The sequence below is a fragment of the Mus musculus genome, chromosome 4 (genome assembly GCF_000001635.26).
Source record: "Mus musculus strain C57BL/6J chromosome 4, GRCm38.p6 C57BL/6J".
In the NCBI taxonomy this organism is placed as follows: Eukaryota; Metazoa; Chordata; class Mammalia; order Rodentia; family Muridae; genus Mus; species Mus musculus.
The window spans coordinates 22,264,099-22,279,950 of NC_000070.6; the positions used below are offsets into that span (position 1 = coordinate 22,264,099).

General features: G+C 40.6%; 1 pseudogene; it reads left to right on the top strand.

The window, feature by feature from the left end:
* Positions 1-11,729: 11,729 nt before the first annotated feature.
* On the top strand, positions 11,730-14,479 carry Gm11882 (annotated as a pseudogene).
* Positions 14,480-15,852: the final 1,373 nt, after the last annotated feature.

The window sequence follows — 15,852 nt, forward strand, 5'->3', positions numbered from 1 at the left end:
AAGCACAGACTGGCTAGCAGGCAAATCTGACAGCTACTGGATCTTGCAGCAATAACATTCTAACCAATTAAAAGCTGAACTCGAAATAATGGTTTGTCACTGGGAGGTGTTTCAGAAGCCAATTGGTCCAGATTAACCAGAAGATTAACTTTTCTAACTGAATTTAAAGGTCATAGAAAGTTGACTCTAATGAAAGAGAAAAGCATTCAACCAGGAGGGGAAAGCTTACATGTAAAAATTAGGTTAATAGATCTTCTATGTTATTTATAAACAATTGCAAAAGTGCTGTCTTTCTTTCTGTCAGAAGTTCATAGGGATAAGTATGCTCATTATTAAAAATGAAAATAAATCGTTAAAAAAGAACAACAGCTATTTCTATGGGATTTCTCTAATGGAAAGGACATAGATAGGCTTCCACTACTTGCAAGTATGCTCAATTTTAAAAAGGGGTCATCTCACGTGAGAAACCTACTTTGAAGTAATCCCTAACAACCATGAAATAAAAGTCATTTGATGATTGAACCTCTGACTTTGGAGACATTGGAAATTGTTCTCCAGATAGTATTTGGTTATATAAGACTTGCCAGTGGCCCATGCTTATCAGGATTACCAATCCAGCCATGTAAAAAGAAAGGTCCTGGTGAGGTGGCTCAAGTGATGAGGGAGCTTGCCACCAGTCCTGAAAACCTGAGCTCAATATCTGGGACCCACATGGCAGAAGGACAAAATTAACTTCCACAGATTGTTCTCTGACTTCTACATGGGTGTCCTGGTCTCTGTCGCTCGCTCTCTCTGTCTCGGTCTCTCTGTCTCTCTGTCTCTCTCTCTCTCCTCTCTCTCTCTCTCACACACACACACATGAGTGCACAAGGGCATGTGTGCCTACACACACACTAAATGTAGAGAGTGGCTAGCTGCTTTAGTGTCCCAGCAATCAACATTCCTAGCAACCCTTTTGCCTGCGCTGTCAGTGGGTGCTGCCCACTCATTGGAATGACTTTTTTTTTGTTTTTTTTTTTTGTTTTTGTTTTTTAAAGACAGAATTCTCTTTCTTTTTTAATTAGATATTTTCTTTATCTACATTTCAAATGTTAGCCCCTTTCCTAGTTTCCCCTCTGAAAATCCCTTATCCCCTGCCCCCTCCCCCTGCTCCCTCCACTCCCATTCCTGGCCATGGCATTCCCCTATACTGGGGCATAGAACCTTCACAGGACCAAGGGCCTCTTCTCCCATTGATGACTGACTAGAGCATCCTCTGCTACATATGCAGCTACAGCCATGAGTCCTACCATGTGTACTCTTTGATTGGTGGTTTAGTCCTAGGGAGATCTGGACGTACTGATTAGTTCATATTGCTGTTCCTCCTATAGGGTTGCAGATCCCTTTAGCTCCTTGGGTAGTTTCTCTAGCTCCTCCATTGGGGACCCTGTGCTCTGTCCAATGGATGGCTGTGAGCATCTACTTCTGTATTTGGAATGACTGTTCTCTTAAGACTAATGTTCTTCCAGCAGAATCTTCCCCTGTGAGAAACATCTATCCTCCACAGGAAACTGCAAAGTGGAAGGAGTTGCCATGTGCATAGAAGCCTCGAGGTAGCTCTTCTGAACCACTGGAATGCAGTTAAATGATTAAATTAAAGTGATTGCCACCTGAGTATTCTTCTCCCCTCCAGCACCTTGTGAGGCAAATGGTGGGATTCAGTAAACAGCTGTCAAGAAAAAAAAAGACAGCTAGGAGTTGATCGTTGAAAAGACAAGGAGAAAGAAGAGAGGAAGGAATTGCTTATAGACAGAAGTGATGAGTGTTCAGATCATACAATCAGATTCACATCTGTCTGGTAACTGTGGGACTAGAGTGAAGGGAAGCAGGTTTTGATGTTAAGAAAAACAAAGGCCAACCAAACAAAAAAACTTGCATAAAAGGTACATGGGTGGTTCATAGAAGAATGGTGCCTCAGAAAGTTGAAGGAAGCTGCCTGTGTTCTCTTTGTAATGGGTTCCCAACAAGGACTAGCTGATCTTCTCTAAGGCAAGCACAGACTACCCCAGACCTCCCAGGAGTCACCCAGGTCACCACGGATCTTCTGAACACTGGGGTGGCATGTTGGACCAATACTCATACTAGCTAAGAGATTTTTCCCAATCATGCTGAGTATTCAGCAGAAGCGCCTCCTGGATGGAAGCAAGCTTTCCAGACCCACATTTCAGGCATTTTCCCCAAGAGATTTGCATTTGTTGTGACTGGTGGTTGTTCAAGAGCTTTTGGTACCAGTGCTAACGGTCTCTGGCTGAACCCCTCACGTGTTCCACGAGTCCCCAAGCATGATGTCCTGACCTCTCTCTATGTATTACCTAGCAGCTAATGACTATTGTTGTCCCCAGAAGGGGACCCACCACTCTTGGACATCGGCCTAGGCATGAGTCATTACAGAGCTTAGATCTTGTTCCAGCTTATATCTGTACCGTTCCCTTAGTTACTAATATATACTCATGGGTTTCACCTTACTGATTCATCCCAGAGAAGTTATTGTACTGACTCCTATTGTTCTGATGCATCTTAACAACTGTACCAGCCACAGGTAAAGCCTTTGCTTAGTATCTTGGACCTCTATATACACCAAGACTAGGCTCATACATGCCAGTGCAAAGGGTGTAGAGGTTGCAGATATGGCTTGCTGCACTGTGAAAGCAGTCATATTTGTTTGCTCATGGAATTATTCAAACTGACTAGATTAGGGGAACTGAATGAACTTCACAGCTCAGTTAATTTTTTTTTCAGATATAACCAACCCTTCTTGTTAGCATTTTATGGCAAGGAACATGGAAATTTCAAACACCCTGTGCATTAGCAAAATTTATCTGTGGCTACTTCATTCTTCCCCCTACCAATGTGCTTCTTCCCATGTAAGTCAAATCAAAAGAATGACTGCAATCCAATTAACTACAAATTGTCTACACGATGAACCCGTGGCTTTTTTTTTTTTTTTGACCTTAATTTTCTAATGGAACTTTATTTCAAGTAGTCACCCCTCACATCCTGCAGCAGACTGGGGCTGAGCAGGGCAGGGCTTGTTCTTCTGAGGCTTGGCTGTGTGACTCCTATCCATAGGTTTGCCGAGAGTGTCTCAGCAAATGAAGACCGAGTTCCTATAGGAGTCATGCATTCTGTGTTGTGCGAACTTGACAAAGTAAAATCTTTCCCGGACCTTAGGACATTTTTGACCTAGTGTTCTGGTTATGTCAAAAGAATCAGGAATTCCTTAAGCACAGAGGAGTCCACATTGCTGAGTTATTTCTATCATTTCTTTTCATCCCAATGTTGTACTTCCCATTCTACATTGTGATTCTACTCACAATATGTAAACCCGGAAGTGAGAAAAATATTTCAGGAAGATAATTTAGGTTACATTTACTGTTTGTTTGTGTTTTAAACTGTTGCTTCTTCCACATACATGTTTCAGAGTGGGGGCTCCACATTTGCTAGGTGTGGTAAAATGTGCAGGGCTTACAAGGCTGTTTCCCTCAGAAAAGTCTCCCTGTGCTGTGCCAAGCGAGCTCTCATACTGTCGCCTTTAAAACTCTTCCCAATACATCTTTACCTATGGCTTCCTGTCACTCATGAGCTGGCTCCTTTGCTGTGTGCTCTCTTGTCCACAAAACAAAAGGACAGGAAGTGTTATGGTTGTCCTAGTCAGTTTAGACACCATAACAAGATGCCATGGATTGGGTAGTTTAGAGGCGACAGAAATTTGTTTCTCATAATGTCCCTGCTCAAGGCAGTGGCAGATTCCATATCTAGTTCCAGCCCATAGCCTTAGCAATGGCACTTTGTTCTCATGCTCTTACATGGTGCTGAAGGCAAGAGTAGTTTTCAGGGACTTCTTTTGCAAGGGTAGTAATACCATTCATGAGGGGTCCACTCTCTTGATTCAATCACCTCCAGAAGGCTCTATCTCCATCATCCCAGAGAGTAGATTTTAACATGAGTTTTGGAAATAGTAGTAGACTCATCAGGAACAAATCTACCTTTTGTACATGCTCAAGTATTACATCAACCCCTCTCAGGTGCCCAGGATCACAGCTTATCTCTCTATCCCACTTCCAAAGTCTCACGAGCACTTTCTGAAACCCATCTCAAAATTTGTGTTGTGTGTGTCTTTCTCTGGTCCTTTCTCTAAAATAAGAACTTCTTGAGACAAAAGGTATATTTTAATCATTGTTTCCATTTCCATGAGTGCCTGTTGCAGAGACTTATGAAGAACACTCACTTCCCAAGGACTTACTGAATTGAATATAATAAAATAAGTCAGTTTGGTTCAACCTTTTATTTGCTGACATGAGAAGATGGAAAGACAGACAAAACAGTCAGGCAGAAACACGTTCATGCTTACAAAACACTGTCAGACATAAGGATTGTACAATATAGTTTCAAGATTATATATATGTACATATGTGTATATATGGTATATATGTATATATAGTATATACATGTGTGTGTATATATACATATATAATTCTTTCATTTTATATATACACTCTGTATTGGGATGCTGAGGGGACTTACATGACATACCCCATCTAAGCACTCATGGAGTTTATAGAATTGCCCCTGCTTTGTGAGGCCCTTACAATGAGGTGAATAAAGTCCATCAAACTTTTTTGAAAGCCACTGGAGAGGAATAAAACACAGAAAGGTAATCACCCAGGAGCAGCAGCAACTAGGCTCCCTAAGTTGTGTCAAACCGCCTGACTAGTTAGAGCAAAGCTAAGGGCGTCTCCCCACTAGGCGCTCTAACTTGGAGTCTCCTTTTGCTGCCTTGGGAAGCTTGCCCTCATTAAAAGGGATGGGAAACTAGCCACATCATTACATTCACTTAAGGCAGAATTTAGCTGGTCAGTTTAGCTACTGTCAGGAAGAGCTGCCACTTTGGGGTTTTGAGCCCTTATTGGCATCATGGTTTGGATAGGAATTTTTATTTGTCTTACTTTGAAATTTACATGTCTTCTGAACAACTAAAATTCACAAGAACAAACTAATTAATGGATTCCATTTCTGACAGCTACAAGAAGACGGATGAGAAAGTAGCATGCTTCTGGCAGCGTGTTATCAATTGGGAGGCAACAGTGCATTGCCTCTATGTGGAACAGTGAGCTGGAACCAGCACTGACAGATGACACGGCCCTTTGACAGTGATGCCTGTACGAGCTGACAGCTCCACTTGCAGTCAGTCAAGTCTGTGCTTTGCAGTGGAATTTTAACGGGCTTGATTTGCAGAATATGCTTTGCCTACTTCTCGGCTTGTACTGGAAGTGAATAAAAATTTCAAAGTATTCACATTAAAAGGAGATCCTAGCATCTGTTTTCCAGCCTTCTCCTCCACCCCAAAGCTAATAGTAATAATAACAAATAAAGCCTAAGCTTGAGAGGGGGGACTGGTGAGATATTGAAGAAGGGGGCAATTTTCCCTTTCCAACCAAATTTTCTATAAAGCAAGGTTGGCCATATATTACTCAAAATCCCTTACAAGATGGCAAATTTCCCAAGGTAATTATGAATGAATCAAAAAAGAATATGTCCATGCGAGTACGTACATGCAAATCATCAGACATCTCTGAGTTATCTAGTTACTCCCTTGAAACATAAAGTATGCAAAGATTACTTCAAAATATTAGAAAATATATTGTTAAAAGAATTGATCTTGCTCATGCACTTCCAGTTTAGGGTCATATTCTTTATTTTAACATTCTACAATCTATTCCATTTGACCAAGACATACTCATGAAGTTGCTTTTCTGTGTGAGATTTGCAAAGGTACTATTCTGTGTTTCAATTACTTCACAAACAAATGGTGCTAATCACCTTGTCACCACCAAGATCTCACTGGGCTGCAGTCGGAAATAAGGACACGCAGAGTTACAAACCAGTTGCTGGAAGGCGAAATTGCACTGGCAGGAGCAGTATGCATCTTCACATTGGAATGCCCCTAGGCTGGGCAGGCGCTCGTGGTTTCTGTTGCCTCTGTTTCCTGACTAACACTGTGCCTCACTGCTCACTCTCGTAACACGTCCTGGCCCTGAAGGCAATTGAGTCTGTGACTGAGGCACCATCAGCCCTCACTGCTCCTCACAGAAACACAGAGTAATTCTAACATTGCTGATTTCAAAGACTCAGCATACATATATGTGTGTGTGTGTGTGTGTGTATGTGTATGTGTGTGATGAGTAGATTTTATGGTAGAGAAAGGCAAATACAAACGAAATAGACAGACACATACCAAGAATGGCTCAAGAATAAATAATATAATACAAAGTGTTGCAAGGATGATAAACTGCCATTGAGCCTCTACCGGCTTCTCCCTGTCCTTCCAACTACGTCAGATGCAATAACCATATGGTAGAACAGACTGACAGAGAGAGATAACCTACTTTTATCTAGCCAATTATGAAACTGCCCCAACTATTATGGTTTAAATGCTTGTCCCTCTGTCTCTCTAAAACTTGGGCTGAAACCTAGCTTCCTTTGTAATCAAATTAAAAGGTAGGTCATCGAGAGAGGATCAGACCACGAGGGTTCCACCTTCACAGGTAGCATTGGTAAAGTTACCAAAAGGTAAGGCATGTTCCCCCTTACCTTCTAATCCTCTCACCTTCCAAGAGCAAAAAAGGCTCTTACCAAATGTTGATACTTTGATATTAGACCCTCGAGCCCTCACAGCCAGGAGCAAGCACATTTTTATTCACAAGAAGTTTTCCACTTGAAGATCTTTGGACATGAAGTAAGTCACTGCATTAGTCTGTTTGTTTAGTACAATAACATACCTGAGATTGCAGATGATTGGTAGAAACAAGCTACTTATCTCACAGTTGTAGGGACTTGAGAGCATGGTGCCTATGTACACCCAGGTCTGCTAATGATCACAACAGATGGCAGATGGCAGTGCTGGGAACACAAGTAGGAGCCAGTGGTTACTGCTGAATTAGAAAGTGGAGAAGAGTGGGTGAGTGAGGCCCCTCCTCAGGGCACATCCTCAGTGACTTAAAGATCTCCTGTGAGGCTCACCTTTCAAAGGCTCTCCTACCCACCAGTAGCTGTGGACTAGCCTTAAATAACAATCACACCCTCAAACCACACTCAAGCCATGGAATACACCAAATCTCATTTATATAACTAAAAGCTATTGAAGGCTGCAACAGAGAAGTTATGTGGAGAGATACAGGAGAGATACAGTTTTGAAATGTCTTGAGGAAGGGTTTATAGTGAGCACAAGAAGAAGTGACTTTAAAGACGGAGAATGTTTGTACAGAGCTCAGAGATGAGGAGGAATTCAGTTATCATTACTACAGTGGAGCCATGCATTTCATAATGAGGAAAAGATAAGGCTGAGTTCCATGGATTAACCACATATACAAAGTATTACAGCATACCAATTTGTAGGAAGCACATTTCACAGACTGCATACAAAGCCCAAGTGAAATGTAATGACCTTCCATTTGTTTTATGCTAATTGAGCATTTATTTCATAAAGTACTGCCATTATACCGTGACCCTTGATAAAAGGGAAACTTCTCCGTTTACGTTTCACTCATCATAACCTTGAATATTAAAGTAAACTTACATGCTCCATTAACTAGAAAATAATCCTCTCCCATGCTTTGAATTCACCCAGGGCGTGGTGCACAGTGACGAAAGGTTCAGCTGCTATGCTTGGAGAATTCTAATGAAGAAACAAGGTGATTTTTTAAGGGTGACAGTTAATGTATCAGTGACATATGTTAGTGGATATTTTTATTCTGTCCTTCAACTTCTTGAAACTGTGTGTTTTTGAGGTATAACTTTCTGATTTAATGTTAAATACTTTTTTGAGACGTTTATATCAATTAAATCTTACCAGCCAACTTCATATGCTGCAAATAAACTATCATAAATTGATAACAGATATTTCATGAGTTTATAGTCTGCATAGAATAATATGCGCCAGTATTTGTCATATATTACATGCCCTGATGGGGTTCAAAAGAATTATTGGTCATAAGTTTTCCCAGTGAAGGAACTGAGAATGTAAACAATTAAGTAAAATTATTTTTTCATGAAAGTAATGTTTCTGTTAGGATTTTTTCTCTCTTTTTAAATTTCTGAACAATCAAGTTTTCTTTTCTTTTTCTTTCTTTCCTTTTGTTGTTTTTGTTTTTGTTGTTGTTTGTTTGTTTTTTTGTGGGTTTTTTTTGTGTTTTTTTTTTTTTTTCCGAGATAGGGTTTCTCTGTGTAGCCCTGGCTGTCCTGGAACTCATTCTGTAGACCAGGCTGGGCTTGAACTCAGAAATCCACCTGCTTCTGCCTTCCAAGTGCTGGGATTAAAGGCGTGTGCCACCACTGCCTGGCAGGTTTTCTTTTTTTCACATGATCTTTTGATTTGAATGCATATTATACAAACTAACTACTTATTTCACATGTACATGTTTTCTTTTTTGAGTCAATTATTTTATTTATTTACATCCCATATGTTGTGCTTCCTCCTGGTCCATTACTAGACTTCCACATCACCTTATTGAGACATTACCCCAAACAAGTCTGTCCTCAAGATAGAATTATAGGGACCAGAAATAATAGTTGCTGTAGTGAATGAGTTTCATATTCAAAACAATAGTCTTAAAATGAAAAATGTGGTTAGTTACTCTGTTTTTCCTTTTCTTTCCCTGTGTAATTCTTGACCCCATCACTTCAGTGCTTATCTTCCTGCATCTTTCTGATAATCATCAGAAAAATCAAGGCATTAACTTGGTGCTTCCTCCGTCTTCCACAGGCACTATCACTTTCTGTTTGTTCAGGTTGCAGATGCTCTCCCTTCCTCTTTTCATCATTGCTTTGAAAAATATGCCTCTCTGTGTGGGTGTGCGTGCATATGTGTGTGGTGTGGGTATGTGTGTTTGTGCACACGTGCATGTATGTGTACTCTGAAGATACAGTAAACAATAAAGCCATGGTCAGTGGCTCCTGAAATATCTGTGGAGACGACTACATTAGCAATCACAGTAAGGCATCTGAAGTGTCAGAAGGGAAGCTTCCCAAAGAATTCCCATTCAATGGCCTAGAAGACTTCTCGGAAGAAAGGACACACCAAAGAGGACTCAGAGGTGAAAAGGAATTGGCTACTGGAGAGTTGGTAGAAGCCCTGACAGACAACACCATGTATGCCAAAGCCCATAGGCCAGCAAGTGCGAGACAAATTCAGAATGTAGCAGAATATAGAATAGAGGACACTTAGGAAGCGATGTCAGGAATAGGACTGGTACAGAAGGGACAGGTGAGGGCTCGATCAGGTGGGATCTTGAAGCCATGCTAAGTGGAGATCTTATTCTTAGAGGACAGATGGACCTGCTCTAGGGACTTCTATTTGAAGCACAAGTATGGACTATGTTATCTATCTTCCCTTTGATATCAGGGGTGAGGAATGCAGATGCATAATTATTTTCATTGGCAAATGCCATATAGTATCTCATTCTATTCTTTTTCTCCCTCTTTTCCTTGACTGCCATCTCTCCTGGGCTTGAGTATATATATATAAACTGTTACATTGTACTAAGCATGGGAATATAATTATGATCTAACACATTTATTTCCTCAACTGGAATTACATCTTTGAATGTTGGAAACCTAAAGAAAATGATATATAAGTAACTAATTGGTATTTCCTCAGTGAGGCATAGTAAAGGGTTAAAGGTAGACGTGGTGATGCACACCTCTAATCCTAGCATTTGGGGGCTGGAATCATGAAGTATAAGGCCAGCCTGGGCAACACCTTATGTTAATATATGGGCTACATAAGACGTTATCTCAAATAAATAAATAAATAAGTTGACATGATAAAAACAAAACAACCGAAAAAAGGGTAATTGTTTAGATGCACAGAACAACTTTTTTCCTAAAAAAGACACTTCACAGAATGCAGCTCTGGATTGAAATGAATTATTGACTCTTGTTTCAGCCGTGTTGACATGCTGATAAATAAATATTTAGGCAAGCTATAAACTGATGTATGAAGGCCACAGCAGTATCTCAACTTCCTGTCTCCTCTCCCTGCCTCACTCAGAAATGTTTTGTGAACATGTTTCAAACTGCTGTATTACACTGTCACACCAAAGGCAGATTTCCAAGAAAATGATGCGGCAGCAGCCTCTCTGCCACCTCAGACACAGGGCTTCCTGGGTATTTATACCCAGTAGCATGTGACTGCAGCATGCCTGGTGACACAGGAGGAAGGAATAGCATCCTGTCTCTAAGGAGAGCACCAGAGGAGAGCAAACCTGAGGCTGCGGGAAGAGGACGTGTGAGTCAGCAAAAAGAAAGCATGTGCAGTTTTCCCCAGGATCCACTGAAGAGCTGTAAAAATTAAAACTTCACTGGCTGAACTTACATCCCACAGATGATATGCATCACAGGCGAATATCATGGGAAGCTGGCTGTAATTAGTCAGTATATAGTTTGACTGCCTTGTACTAGGTGGCTCCGCAGAGATACAGAAAAGCCACAACTGAATGTGTGGGGCAGTCTTGCTTTATTTGAACACCACACCCTTCATCAGCTCTGCAGCAGGAAGCTTGTGATCCCCGACTAGGGCCACCAATTTGGGAAATGCTTAGGTTTCTCTCATGCCATTCTGGGTTTCATTTGCATTGGTCGGCTCTTGCCCCAAATCCCTTTCCCACATATATATCTTTTTGTCCAAAGCTATCTTTGTGACCTAATTTTGCAAGTGTTCTGGAGTAGATTCACCAATTGGCACACAACTCTAGACTGTGACTGTCTCTTTCCCAGAATCCATCACTGGTTAATAGTTCAGCAGGGTGAAGCCCTGTGTGCCCCTCCTCCAGCCACGACTGACTATAGACTGGGATAGTGTTACTCATGCCCAGCACTGCTAACAGGCGTCCTGAGGTCTTGACTGTAGTGACTACTGAGGCCCAGAAGATGGCATTCTGAAGAGCTTCTCCTTATCTTTCAGCTCTTAAATTCTTTCTGCTTCCTCTTTTACTATGCTCCCTGAGCAGAGGTTGAGGTTTATGCAACTCATACTATAAATGTGCTCGGGAATAAGAACATTGCAACTTACGGCAAGACTGTGTTTATGGAATTGTAGACAGTCCACCTGTTGAATATTAGTGAACATTTACCAGTGTCACTGAGTGCTACCAGTAATCATGATTGGAAGATTAATAGCTTGGGTCATTAACCAATATTCACACACACATACACACACACACACACACACACACACAGAGAGAGAGAGAGAGAGAGAGAGAGAAAGAGAGAGAGAGAGAGAGAGAGAGAGAGAGAGAGAGAGAGATTTTATTTAGTGGCTAACAGTAACTCTAAAAAGCCAGTCAGTCCAGAAATACTGAGGCAGTTTAAATAACATGATAATGTCTTAACAGGATTTTAATCCAGTCCAGTATAATAATTTATGAGCCTGTGCTTTGAATCTATTTGCTTGCTGGGCCCCTCTATGTATTTGATGGCAGGAAGATCATGACATTTGAGACAGGACTAGGGAACACAATGAAACTCTGTCCTGAAATAAATATATAAACATATACAAAGATGAGCCTTATAAAATACTTTTGAATCTATATAGTAAAATTACTCAAATAATTGAAAAATTTATACTTTTATGGACAAAATATTTTAAGGGAACTACTGCCTAAAGATTTTTATTTATGCCTGGGTGGTGTGGTATGCTATGGTGGGGTGGACCAGAAGGTGGGAGAAAAGAAGCCTGAGAAACCTCAGCAAGCCAGAGCAGGGGTGGGTGGGGGTTGGAGGTGTTTTTCTAGTAATGAAGGTAGAAGTTCCAGTTGCAGGGCTAAAAAGACATCAGTCAAAGAAGCAGCTGCAGACCTCCTAACAAAGTCCACAAAGACCTCCAAGTGTGAATTTGCTGTAGGCAGTCAGATGACAAAGAAAGTGTCAACCCTCTCCATCAGACTTGGATGAAGCAATCATAAGGAAGTGATTCTGTCTCTCACTCCAAAAACACTTTCAGTAGCAGCAGCGCTCCAGGAAGATGAAGATAGTGAACCAGAAGACATGCCTGCAGAAGCAAAGATTGGGTTGAAGAACATTGAGAAGGACACACCAACATCAGCTGCACCAAACCCCTTTAATAAAGAAAAGCGTAGCTTTCCTGATATCCAGAAGTGATGGGAGCAGAATATAAAACTTCATCTTGGAAATGTACACAGCCAAGGTCATGTTAAGTGTTTTGAGGCTGGGGTATGGGTGGGTGCAGTTAGAATAGTCTTCTTTTATTAAGAAAGGTGTAAGAGTAGGTTTGGAGACATTTCTTTTCTCCTTCTCCTCTCTAAGGGGTTTTCCAGTCCCACACCCTCTTTACAGCTTCCCCTTCTGACTGAGATCAAGGCTAGGCCAAGTTCCATCCTCCACCCACAGGAACATTCTTGAGTAAAAACTTCTCAGAATGTTTTACTGATAGTCACCTGAGCCTCTGGAAAGTCCCAGATAGTTCAAATGCCTGTCATGCATGCTTGCTAGCCAATAGATTTAAAGGTCAATATGCTTAGTCAATAAGTTTAAACTGTACCCTTGCTGATGTAATCTGTGCCCCTAAAAAGTATAAAAACTGCTTATAGTAGCCATTTGGGGTCGCCTTCTCGTCACTCGCCTTGAGGGACCAATTTAGGGTCAACTCCGATGCACTGGAAAATAAACCTCTTGCTTTTGCACCAATCTGTGTCTAGGTGTCTTACTTGTGGGCATGCCAAAATAAATACCGCTGACTAAAGATTGGGTTCTTCTCCTTTTCTCCTTCTTCTCCATCTCTCCTTCTCCTCCTCTTCCTCTTCTTTTCTTTTTGTTCTTCCTCTTCCTCCTCCTCTTCCTCTTTCTTTTCCCCATTCTCTTCCTCTTCTTCTCCCCTTCCTTCTTTCTTTCCTTCCTCCCTCCCTCCTTCCTTCCTTCCTTCCTTCCTTCCTTCCTTCCTTCCTTCCTTCCTTCCCCCCCCTCTCTCTCTCTTTCTTTCTTTCTTTCTTTCTTTCTTTCTTTCTTTCTTTCTTTCTTTCTTTCTTTCTGTCTGTCTGTCTGTCTGTCTGTCTTTCTCTCTCTATATCTCTGTCTCTTTCTTTTTCTCTTTTTCTTTCTTCTTTTTTCTTCCTTTTTTTTTAAAAAAGGATTAAGTGGTACACTAATAATCAAGAGTTTGAAATTAGAGGTAATTTATGTTTTATATACAGATTTCTAGACATTTCCTAATTTTTGGTTTCATACTTTTCAAAGCTTACAGATAATAAAGAAATCAGACCTAATTCTTTTAAAAAATATTTTATTTTATTTTTAATTAGGTATTTTCTTCATTTACATTTCAAATGCTATCCCAAAAGTCCCCCATACTCCCCCACCCCACTCCTCTACCCACCCACTCCCACTTCTTGGCCCTGGTATTCCCTGTCCTGAGGCATATAAAGTTTGCAAGACCAAGGGGCCTCTCTTCCCAATGATGGCCAACTAGGTCATCTTCTGCTACATATGCAGCTAGAGATACGAGCTCTGGGGGGTACTGGTTAGTTCATATTGTTGTTCCACCTATAGGGTTGCAGACACCTTGGTGGCCTTTTGTCTTATTGATGGTGTCTTTTGCCTTACAGAAGCTTTGCAATTTTATGAGGTCCCATTTGTCAATTCTCGATCTTCCAGTACAAGCCATTGCTGTTCTATTCAGGAATTTATCCCCTGTGCCCATATTTTTGAGGCTTTTCCCCACTTTCTCCTCTATAAGTTTCAGTGTCTCTGGTTTTATGTGAAGTTCCTTGATCCACTTAGATTTGACCTTAGTACAAGGAGATAGGAATGGATCAATTCACATTCTTCTACATGATAACCACCAGTTGTGCCAGCACCATTTGTTGAAAATGCTGTCTTTTTTTTCACTGGATGGTTTTTGCTCCCTTGTCAAAGATTGAGTGACCATAGGTGTGTGGGTTCATTTCTGGGTCTTCAATTCTATTCCATTCGTCTACTTGTCTGTCGCTATACCAGTACCACACAGTTTTAATCACAATTCCTTTGTAGTACAGCTTTAGGTCAGGCTTGGTGATTCCACCAGAGGTTCTTTTATCATTGAGAAGAGTTTTTGCTATCCTAGGTTTTTTGTTATTCCAGATGAATTTGCAAATTGCCCTTTCTAATTCGTTGAAGAATTGAGTTGGAACTTTGATGGGGATTGCATTGAATCTGTAGATTGCTTTTGGCAAGATAGCCATTTTTACTATATTGATCCTGCCAATCCGTGAGCGTGGGAGTTCTTTGCATCTTCTGAGATCTTCTCTGATTCCTTTCTTCAGAGACTTGAAGTTCTTATTGCTCAAAATTTCTTAATGTGAAGTATTGAGTGTTAGACCTAACCCAGTTCACTTTAATGGCACTTATCTCCATTCAGGATTCTACAAAGGACACTTTGCTGCTAAAGTAAATCAGTATGTTAAATGTGCTTCTCTTGGTTCCTAATCTGGCACCTAGAGCATTCCCACCAGAACATGAGGTGATTCATAAAGAAGCTGTTTCTTTTAAAGAACAAACCACCACCCAAAATATAGATGTATATACTACTTTAAGTATTTGGCTGTTTTGTTTCGTTTTGTTTTGTTTTGTTTTAGGCTTAAATAAAAAGGATAACATTCTATGAGGCAATGGACTTTCGGTGACTTTTTAAGCGTTTAAGTTAGTAACTTAGTAAATTCAATTTGAATTGAAATCATAGGATTTGTTCAACTCCATGGCTTATTTTAAGTAAATACATACTGACCATTGGATTCAAAGCACATTTTAATGACTAAAATAGTATAGAATTTTTTTTTATAAAAACAAAAAACCAAAAACCTTTTTCCTATGAAGTATCTCATCACATATACTCTTAGATTTGTGTGTTGCCTTGAGGAGGCTGGGCTGATTCCATGACAGGGTTCAGATTGGCAGTTAAAGAGACTAGGCCAAAATACCTGCTCCCAAGAACTGGGCAATTCCAGGCAAGTCCAGGCCTCAGAAGCTGCCCTGCCACCTGGCCTGAGGCAAGGACAATGGGTCAGCAGCAGTTTCCAGACTTCCTCAGCTACTTCCTCAGTCACTTCCTCAGCCAACTGTTTACAAACCTACCCAGCAAATTTCCAGCCCCCACACCCCAGTAAAGGAAGGTCTGTAGAGGTGGTCCCAACAGATTAACATAGAGGTCAACTACCCTAGAATTTCCTAATGTGCTTTAAATCAGGCCTACAAGCTCACTTGGGTGTCTCTCTATCTTGGTAATGGGAGACTCCAGCATGCTGAACTTCCTGCGAAGAAGACACTCTTTGTGTTTACATACTATTTAAGTCTGGGGTGTCATTCTTTCGAGAACCATGGATCCTTACAGCAGGATGTTTGTTTTCTACTTTTGTATCATATATGGGTTTTCTTTTAATATGACAGTTAAATGCATCTTTAATAGACACAGATTATTAAATGGTAAAATTTCCTTGAAAATTGTAATGCTAAATTTGGAGGAAGCTTTAGTGAATATCCGTGGTGGTAATTATTCACTAGGCATTTTTTTAAAAAATGTACTAACTTCCAAGATGCAGCCTATGGACATTTCTAACACTTTGTTCATTACATTTACGTTTACTTAATCAGCCCCAAGTAAAACAGTGGAAAGGCACACATTTATGTACTAAAGTACATTATGTACTAAGGAACATAAATGTAACTTTTATGTAGTCAAACTGTCCACTTGTTCTTTTTATTATTTGTTTAAATAACATTTCGCCCACATATTCTTTACTTGACTCAATGATGGATTAACCTAAGGAG